Below are 11,017 nucleotides of genomic sequence, written 5' to 3' on the forward strand. Positions count from 1 at the left end.
ACCCACATTTCCACAACCTCCCCTCGAACTTGTGAATGGTCGACATCTCTTAGCATAGCTTGAATCTTGAGGAATGAGTCACGCAGCTGTGCTAGATCTTCTTTGAAACCCGATACAAGACTGAGTTCTTGAGCAGCGAGCGAAGTCACCTTGGTCAGTATTCCCTCAGCAGCAAAAGTGAGCAGAAATTCTGCCATATCTTCTGAGTTCAAGGCAACGAAGAGTGTTTTAGAAACGAGATGTAGATTTGAGATGTATCTCTCCTGAAGTTTTATTGCGAATTTATAGCTAGGCAGAGGTGGAGCAATATGGGAATGGGATAGAGTTAAACGAGGCTAATTGTGAATGTCACGTGGCTGACACCAACGCGTTAGGTAGACGCAAATATTATATTAATTAACGTTTATGATATACATAACTGGGAGTTTACTACAATCTTTATACGACTGGAAAATTGCAGAAGATGGGTACACAGTGACAAAGACCGGCGGGTAGACAATTCGTATATTGACGATGAGCTTCAAGTTGCAACTTGAAGCTCGGAAATACACATTTCTCTTTCACTGCTTACATAGGTAATATTATTTTTAATATTTTTATATTAACGATGACCTGCAAGTTGCATTTTTTTTTTGATGACACTGCAATGACTGCATGAAACTCGGAAATGCACATGTATAGATTCTCTTTCACGGCTTACGTAGTTACATAGGTAATATTATTTTCGGGGTTGTGCCCGTTTGCCCAAAAACTCATGGTATTTTGCCCATTCAATCCATCATCCTTGTATTTTGCCCATTTACACAACTTTAGGTGAAAAGACTCATAAGGGTAGTCCTTTCTAAGTAGTGCCTAGTGTATCCTATGCTGACTTTTGGGTCCAAAACTCATTTTTTCTTAGAAAATCATGTTCCAACTTCTGAGAAAAACAAAACTAGCCTTCAACATGCCCAAGTTTTTCACCTAACGGCCTCCTGCCTAACGGTTACTTTAACAGGCGGAATCACTGCTGCTTGTTTCTATCCTAAGCTGTGGCAAGTTTTTTCTAAAAAACCAGGAATTCTGAACTTAAAGAAAGTATAAGATACTGGCTGAACAAGATTAAAGATAAGAACACAACAGAAAACTTGACTTGCTAACTTAAAAACTGATGAAGTGGGTGAACACACTGAAATTATTTATATAAACATAATTACAAAGCTAAAATTTCAGAGCCTCATTCTCAGGTAAACAGCTAAGAAGCTGTTTAGCTATCCATAAGAATGATTACAGTACTTACTTGGAATGAAAGCACACTTCTTCACACAGATAGGAAGGAAAATCACTCTGCTACTAGAACTAATATGAACTGATATGGAAATTTTCGAATATTAGACTGATGTTTTCCACTTCGAATGCCTTCTAAGGGAAGCTAAAGCTCCTTATATAGGGAGCGGAATTCAAATTACAATTCAAAACAACAAAATGTACAGAACGACTCCGTGATTTCCTGCTTTCCTTAGTGCTCCTGCTGGTGGAGGTCGGCCGGGGAAAAAGCAGATTCCTTTAGGTGAAATGTTTTTCACCTGCTTTTTGAAAAGCAAAAGTCACTTTTGGGAAAAATCCAAAAGGACTTTCGGTGTTTTCTACACCTGCTGCTTCACATGTTCTCGTCGGTTTCTGAATTGTGACCAAGGACAAACGAGTCGTTATCTGCCTGGGCCATCCTTGCTGTTGTTGCATTGTCTTCGACATCTGTATCAACATACATCTTGTAGTGGTTGTCAGTTTCAAGCTTTTCCACCCATCTTAAGCATGCCAGTGTCGAATCTATCTCCTTTCTGGTAAGTGATAGGAATAAGTCACTACTGACTACGTCAGGATGATCGTAAGCAGTGATGATAATTTTCTCTCCTGCTGCCAGGAAGGTATTGTAGGTATCTTCAGAGATGATTTTTCTGATATATTCTAGTCATGGCCTTCATCCATGGGATGCTTGAGTTTGGTTGGCCATTGTACCCTACACAGGCTGGTTGAAGATATTTCCTTTGAATGATTCTTACATAATGATAAGGAGGAATGTATTCAACTTCACCGTTTGCCTTCTGGATCCATTCTGGAGGAGTGGATCTGAACTTCAGACGAAGTGTACAGTCATTCTTCCTGATGTTTTTGACTGTGTTAACAATAATGGGTGGCAAACCTTTCAGATCATCATTAGTTTTAGTCCACAGATTATGGACAAAACTATTTTCAACAAGCCAAAGCTTGTGTTCTTGGGGATGTTCACTCTGAACATTTACCAGGTATCTTCCAACATATGGTCCTGAGACAATGAAGAGGGTTGGAGGAACCAGGTCTTCTGAATTGTGCCTTCCTATCAGATTGTGGAATTCATGCCGATCTGATTCATTAAGTGCCATGATAGGGACCCTAGCACTTTCTGGACTTTCAAGAAAGGAAATTTTTTCTTTTCTTACAGCACTCTGCTGCATATGGATTTCTTCAGTCTGTGGTCTGGCATTTTCATAAAGCTCTTCAGCTAGAGCAAAGAGTGCCGGGAACATTAGACCACTGCTTCTTTCCTGAAAGGCAAATAAGAGATTGTCCAGGATTGCCTTCTGGTGATAAGCTAATCTCCTGCCAGTTCTGAACACAGGAGTATCAAAAGTTCTTAATTCATAATTAAAAACATTTATAACTCCACTGGGAGTTGGTCTGCTTTTTGGCAAAGCAGCAGCCGTCAACGGTCTTGATGAGCCTTTACCGTCTGCCGTTTGAGACGGGCTAGCCAATCCTTTACCCTGGGATTGATCAGTTGAGGCCAAGCCTTTTGAGCTTAGCAGAAACCTTTTAAGGATTTTTTCTTTGGTTTCTGTCGGATCCTCTTCAGGTTCCTGTTCTTTCCCAGCTCTTCTGCTTCTGGGATTACGACCTTCGTCGTCTTCTCTTTGGCTGAACATTGCCATTTCCCTGGTCAATGCGTCTGGAAGATAATTCTTGTTTCCTACAATTAATTCAACATTATAATCATATTGGTTAAGAAACAATTGCCAGTTGGCTAATCTTCCTCTATCAGCAGCTTTGTCAAGTTTAAAATTTTTAAAATTCTTTACTCTGGCACAATCGGTGCGGACAGTAAAGGTTTTTCCAAGATATGCTGGAGAATTTAAAATCGTTTTCTTGACAGCTAGAATTTCTTTTTCCCCTGTGGGATAATTCAATTCTGCAGGGCTGAACTTGCCACTACAAAATTTGCAGATCTTTTCAATGTTAGTTCCAGGCGCTCTCGCCAGAACAACACCGGACCAGTAATTATCACTCGCATCTGTCTGGAGGATAATTTCATCATTCTCTTCTGGTTGTTGAAGAGGAGGGAGGTTCCTGCAGAGATTTTTTATCTGCTTCACGATCTTTTCATCATCTTCAGTAAAGCTCCATTTTCTTTTGGAACTTGTCTTAGGAGATAACATTGCTGTTAACCCTGAGATCTTGGGGATAAAATCTCTCCCATAATTTATGACGCCAAGGAATCTCTCTAGACTCTTAGCATCAGGAATCCTGTCTGGGAACTTCCAGATCTTTTCAAGGATATGTGGTTGGAGCTTTATGACTCCATTCTTGATGTTTATCCCTAGGAAATCAACTTCATCAAGGATAAAGAAGATTTTCTTCTCACCTAGGATAATTCCATGCTGAACTATCAGCTTTACTACCTCATGGAGGTGTTTCATGTGTTCTTCTCTGTTTTTGGAGAAGACCAGGATGTCATCCATGTAGACGACGCAGAACTCCGCTACATGCTTGAAGATGTTGTCCATCTTTCTCTGGAAGATTGAGGGAGCTTGCTTCAGACCAAAAGGCATTACTAGCCAGTCGTAATGACCTTGTGGTGTTCCAAATGCAGTGAGAGGTATGCTCTCAGGATGCATCTTGACCTGCCAGAAACCCGACTTTGCATCGAATTTCGAAAATACTTTAGCTCCTCTGAGCTGGTTGATCAGTACCCTGACTTGAGCGATCTGATACCCGTCTTTGACAGTTTTCTTATTGACATCTCTGTAGTCAATAACCATTCTAGCTTTTCCTCGTAGGTTTTCTGCATGATTTCTCACGTAGAATGCTGGAGCATGATGAGGGCTAGTGGAAGGTTGTATTAATCTCTTCTTCAGGAGATCTTCAATATCACTTCTGAATTCTTTCTGATCTTCCTCTTTGTACTGAGGAATGGCTTTGACATGGTAGATAGCGTTCATGTCATGCAATCTCAATTCACAGACCACTGGGTCTTTTTCCCAAAACTTCTGAGGATTTGTATCCACATTCTGCTCGAGTAATTTCTTGATTTTTTCAAGAGTGGGAATTTGCTGAGACTCAAGCTTGTTCTGAAAGTGCTTGAGGTTGTGCTCATGGATGAAACTAGCTTCTTCATCTTCACTAGTTTCTTCTTCTTCTTTTTCTTCCGAAGATTCTTCAACAAGCAATTCTTCTTGTTGCTTGATTTGGAGTATGGGTTGAAATTTGGGTTTGTAGGGGGTAAGATCACCACTATTCTGTTGTGATCTCTGATACTGAGTAGTAAAACCGAGACCTACCACACTTTTTGCTTGTGTGAGTCGGTCTGCCCAGAACACCCGTTCTCCTTTCCTGAAGCCTATCGCTTCTTCATCCTGAATGAATCGTTGTTGGAGAATGAAATCATTTCCCAACAAGAAATCAGATCCTTGGCCTTCAGACTGCCAAACATTCTGGATGATGAATGTTCCTCCACCGACGGTGATATGAACATTTTTTGCTACTTTCTTCATGGTGAGATGGCTTCCATCAAATGTAACACCAATAGCTGACTTCTTTTTATCTTCTTTCCAGAGTTCATCTGGAATTGCAAATCTCTTTGCAACAGTAAATCCTGATCCATTATCTACGAAGGCATGTAGATGATATTTTCTGTGATCAGGGAATTTTAGTCCAATCTCTATGTAGTTGCTGTATCTACTGGTAGAGACGACCTTCGATTGATGAAGCTCATTTTCTTGAGCTTGTTCCGTTGGGATGAATGGTTTACATTCTTCCGGAACATTTTCCTGAGTGGGTGATGCGTCTGCACTATCATCCCAACCTGTAGGAATTATCTTTTTGCTGTCTGGATCACTAAACCATGACGGAGGGTCGTATCTGACTTTATAATCAAACTTGCCGGATGGTTGGCCAAGTAGATCCCATGTTTCAGTATCTGCAGCCACAGCTATCTCTTGTCGTTCTAAGAGATTAACAGTTTCTGGTGGTTTCACCAGATCTTCCTTTTCTGGTATTTCAACCAGTTCAACATCTTCATCGACTTCTTCTTCATCGATGATTTCTTCCTTTTTCGAGGAAGAAGGTTCCACGGTTTCCTGGAACGGAATTTGAATTTGAGCTGTTTGAGCTTCAGCTTCTTTTGCTGCTTCTTCAGCTTCTTTTGCTGCTTCTTCAGCTTCTTTTGCTGCTTCTTTCGCCTTTTGCTCAGCGAAATACTCTTCATATTCTTGTTCAACCAGTTGGCTGACAACACCTTTCTTGGTTTTTCTTCTTGCTTCAGCTATGAAGCATTCTTTGTGATAAGTCTTCTTAGACTCTTCACAAAACATAGGGAGACCATTCTTTTCATGACATAGGCAGTAGTCACAAACGAATGAACCAGGTTTCACCTGATAAGAAGACATGAAAGTTTCTGTCTTGCTTTCTTCCCAGTTTTTGATTCTCAGCACGTTCATTTGTCTAGACTCGAAGTACTCTACTTCAGAATCTGACTCTTCTTCTGATGAACTTTCTTCTTCAGACCAGGCAGAGTAAACTGACCTGTCGTCTTCTTCATCATCTGAATAGACTATCTCATAGCCTTTCATGTTTGCTGATTCTACTATTTGCTCATATTCTTCAAAGAGAGCTTTAGTAGATCTTTTACCCTTTTCCGGGCATTCATTGGCATAGTGCCCTTCAGCTTTGCATAACCAACATCTGCAGGCTTTCTTGCTCGGTTGTTGTTTATGCTGATGGGAATTCTTCTTCTTCTTGAAGAATTTCTTCTTAGGATCTTCATCCTGCTGCTTCTTGTAATTGGAACTTCTCTTGAATTTCCAATTCTTCTTCTGATTACTCTTTTTGAATTCTTTAGAGTAATAATTTTTTTTCTTCTTTCTGCGGAAATTAGATTCATGACATCCCCAGTTTGTGGGCATATCTAATATTCCATAACAGAAATTTTCAACTCCTTTGAGTTGTTTCTTGGCCATCTTAGCTCTAAGATTGGCTTTGCATTGCTCTTTCAGTAATTGCCGGATTCTGTCGGCAATTCCTCCAACTGAAAATCTTTCAATTGGTTTTTCAGCTATGCTTTCTCTCATAGCTGTTCTCCATGGTTCCGGGAGCTTTCTGTGCAACAGATTAACTAGATCAGTATTCTCTAGTTCACCAATTGTACAGTAATATTCCTGAAATTCATTCAGGTATTCTTCGAAGTATCTCATGTCGCAGATCTTGAGCGCATAGATATTCGACTTTGCCGTTTCTTTGTCTTTCTTACTCAGATTTGAAAGATCTCCACAGAATTGATCGTACAGGGGTACTGCAAAATCATACGGAGACTTTGAATTCTTGATCTCTTCAAGCCAGTCTCTTCCTCTGGTGGTTTCTTTGAAGGATAGGTAATACTTTTTTGCCACTCCAGTGAGAGTAGTCTCATAGTACACCTGCAAATCTGGTGCTTCAAACTTGCCAAGGGTAAGTGCAGAAGCCATCATCAGGCTATCTACCCATTGGTCGATGGTTTTTCTTTTGTCTAGACTCTTGTCTAGATTTAACCAGATGCCATAGTTTGTGATCGGCACTCTTGGCAGATTGTCCTCGGGGACAAATCTTTGGGAATTTCTTTCCCCTTTTTTACCCGTGGGGGCTTTCTGAACTGGGAGTTTTATTTCCCTTGTTTCTTTCTTTATGAAAGTTCTGGAGCTTTCTCCATCTTCCATTTCAAGATCTTGGTAAGGAAAGACTTTTCTTGTCTTTCTGAATTTGAACTCTTTCATTGCTTCGATTAGCTTTTCTAATCGTTCAGGACTTTCGCAATTCTCAGCTTCTTGATAAAGATCATAGAGCCTCTCAGCTCTGAGCATGTGGACTGGTCTGTTCAGATCGGCTTCCAGATCTTCTTCTGATATTGGCTCTTCTATGGTGGATTTTGTTCCACTGACACCGGCTTCTCTGGTGCTGTAGCTTCTTCTCAGAAGGTTGTTGTTTATCCTGAGCTTCTCAGGACCGACATCACTTTTTCTGTGGTTGTCGAAGTTGAGGCTGATTTCTCCAGTTCTTCTACTCTCGTAGATCTTTGCTTTTGCACTTTCTGCTGGTAGCTTTGGACCGGATAATTTCCATTCAATAGGAAAAGTTACTTCATTCCAAGCAACTTTGTGAATCTGCTGTGAATGGTTCTTCTGGCTGGTGAGGAATCCAGTAGTGAGACCAGGGATGTTGGAAATCCGTGTCTTTGGTTCTACTGTGGTGCTCATCAGTTTATAGTACACTCTGTATACTATTGCCAATTCTTGCATATCTTCTTTCATTGATATGCCATCTGTCTTGACTCTCAGTCGGAGACAGTGGGCTGCATCCTTCAAGCTGGTGGTGAAGTTGGGGAAGCAGTTGAAATATGCTACTTGGTTGCACAATGCTGCTTCTAGAGTTCCCAACAGACTAGCTTGGAAGTCTGTCAGTCTGTTGTCTTGCAGGACACATAAGACTGAACTGTTGATGCCTTCTCTTGCCAAAAGCTTTATGCCGACTTGGACTGCTCCAATGTGCATAAATTGGTACTTTTTTGCTTGTGCTCTGGCAACTTCAGCTGGAGTGATCATCAAGAGATCTGTCTCTCCAGATGTTGAGGGGGTTGTGAATTCAAGTACTTTGAAGTGATGGCTGTCCATCAGGTCAAATGTTCCCCATCTGTAGATCTGTTTGAAATCTAGCTTTGGAATTGAGGCGTTTTTTACCTCGTGCTCGATTTCATTGTATTCATATTCTTCAGAATTCAGGAGTTGTACTCCTTTCTTCTTTCCAAAGATGCTTAACATCTTCATTTCTCTCTTTTCCGGGTTTTCATACCGGATACTAGTTTGACTAGTAGATGGTTCCAGAAAAATCATGTTTGGAACACGATTTGAGTATGGTTTCTCTAATGGTTTGAACCCATTCGTCTTCTTTTTTACTGTAGGCAATTTCTTGTCCTTCAGTATTTTTTCCAGCGTTTTTTGCTGTTCATTGATTTTTCTACTGACACTCGTCAGCTTTTCTTCTTCCGTTTTTGGAAGTTCCTTGATATAATCTAGTTTGTTTTCCAATCTTTCCAATTGGTAGATTATAGCAGGTAGTGTTTCTAGAGTCGACTGACATCTAGATATTTCTAGTAACATCTTCTGATATTTCTCATCAGAAGTTTTCAGTAGAGAATTTATTTTCTCTAATAATAATTCGGACATAGTCCCCATTAAGGAGGGGGAGACTCCCTTGAGCTATTTTACAAGCTCTGATACCAGTGATGTGCGGATCTAACCAATGCTCAAATAATCAAGAGGTTTTTGTTCCTCTTCCAGAACATCTAAGAGATTATCTATCTCTCCTTCTATTCTATAGATTCTAGTCTGTAGTCTATAGATAATATCCCAGTAATTGGGAGAATCTCTACTAAGATTATCTCTATAGGTTTTTAACTTTCTCAATTTCTCTCTCTCCTTTTGCAGTTCCTTAGTAGTAATTTTACAGATAGCAATCAACTCAAGTCTATCAACAATCGAAATTATGGATATTAAGATTTAACTGTTTACCGTCGAATAGAGGATGCAATTCAGCTGCAATTATATTTAGACAAATAATTTTGAGATGGGCCCACCACGTTTCATCAAAAGAAAATAAAAGGAAGCAAAAGAATAGTAAAAGCAAGAGAGAGGGGTATTAATAGGATAAACATTAAGTGAAAGGAATAGTTGGGAGAAAAAGAGAAAACTTTTGGGTGATTGGGGTTGAAAATAAGTTGGTGGAGTGTATGGGGTAGTATTTGGTATTCTATGGGTAAGTGGTCATTATCCCATTATTTTCATTACAAGTTTTGGAATCATATGGCCGACAAGCAATATTTGTTATAAAAAGACCTGTATTATATTGTCATTATTGTTCAGATTCCTTGTCTTCTCTGGTAAGTTTCAGATCCGGAATTTGTATCATATTTTTGGCTTCCCAAACCTGGCAACTGGTAAGTCCTTATTTAATCTCACATGCAGTCATGCATGATGTCTTTGACAATTGTAATTCTAGAAACTTAACTTGGCCGGAAGGTGAAACTAGAAAGCTAATTCAAGAGGCGTTGATTTGGTCCTCGTACAGATGTGCACAGCATACTCAACAGTGGCAAACCACCAACAATACCAACCACAACCCCAGCGTTGGCGCGGTAATGTAAGTTTAGAAATGAGTCTTTTTTTATAAAGTGAGCCTTTTTAGTACAAGGGTTAATTTGCAACTATAGTGGTTAAAAGTATTTATATGAGTGTATTGATGAAATTGAGTATAAGTGCAATGTAAGATATTTTAATCGTTTTAGTCTCCACACTTCAAGTCTTAAGTTCAAATTTATTCACAACTAGAGAAAATCTCTCAATTATATATTTAAGGAAAGAAAATTGCAACGTAAGATATTTTAAGATGAGTGGGTTTCAACAATTTGCTTTTGTTGCTTCCTCAGCATTGTAAATGTCACGGAGTCATGCCTTGAGCACATAGTGAATGCATAGTAAAGAATACTGTGTTCACGGCGTTTTAAGTAGCATACGCCTATTTTTTTAAGGGGTGTCTCTAAAATTTAAGTTTCAATTGTTGTCATGGTTAGTAGATTGATGTCCAACGCACAAATTCATGGCTGTTTAAGGAAAACTGAATTGGGTGAGAATTTAGTTGTACTTTCATTGATAATAGGGGCCTCTTTATATAGAGGATTACAAGCATAGAGATAGAGTTGTACATGGAAACATAATTGTACATTGATTGGATATCTCCTAAGATTATCCGAGAATATCTCTAATATAAACCCCATTTCAACTAGAGCAAGTAACCTCGAGTTTGGGCCGGACACATATTCTGGATTTACTTGAACACTCCCCCTTGTGTCGCCCAAACGTGGTGCTCCTCTTGTTGCCTCATTAAAAACCTTGCCGAGTAACAAAAACCCAGTGGGACAAAAATAACCTCGGTCGAAGGGGAAAAAGAGCACAACACACCCTTCACGTTTCGAGACCATACATGTAGACATCTCCCCCTGATGACTACGGTCATGGGAGTTCGGATAACTTTAGCAAAAGATGCTACCAACATGTTTCTCGAAAGTGGAATTTAGGCAATGACTTAGTGAGCAAGTCTGCCACACTGTCCTCAGATCGAATCTAGTTCACTTTGATCTTGAGGAGAGTCTGTTGTTGCTGATTATGCTTGGTGTTGTCGCTTTTGATGTAGCCTTTGCTTCTTTATTCAAAACAAGCAGCATTATCTTAAATGCTCGTAGGCTCATCTGTGGTAGACTTCAAACCACAATTGTTCGAACATGCGTAATTATGGATCCAATTCACGAACCACTTTGTGAAGAGCAATAATCTCTGCATTGTTCGAAGATATAGCGACTAGCTAGGGTCTATTTCTATAGACCTCCAAGATATCACGGTCTTTACCCATGGTGAATACTTAACCATTTTGGGAATGACCTTTGTGTGGGTAAGAGAGATACCCAACATCAGCAAAACCTTCCAAAACACATATCGTTTTGGGATGGGGATAGTAGACGCAGGCCAGTGTTGGCGGCATTCCTGGTGTGTGATGGGTTCGAATCCATCATCTCTTTGTAGGGATAGAACAAGCCCATATCAATCATACATCTCAAGTATCGAAAGATATCTTTTACACCAATCCAATGGCGTCGCGTTGGCGCAGAGCTATATCTAGCTAACAAGTTCATGGCAAATGAGAT

This window comes from Rosa chinensis, chromosome 4 (assembly GCF_002994745.2).
Source record: "Rosa chinensis cultivar Old Blush chromosome 4, RchiOBHm-V2, whole genome shotgun sequence".
In the NCBI taxonomy this organism is placed as follows: Eukaryota; Viridiplantae; Streptophyta; class Magnoliopsida; order Rosales; family Rosaceae; genus Rosa; species Rosa chinensis.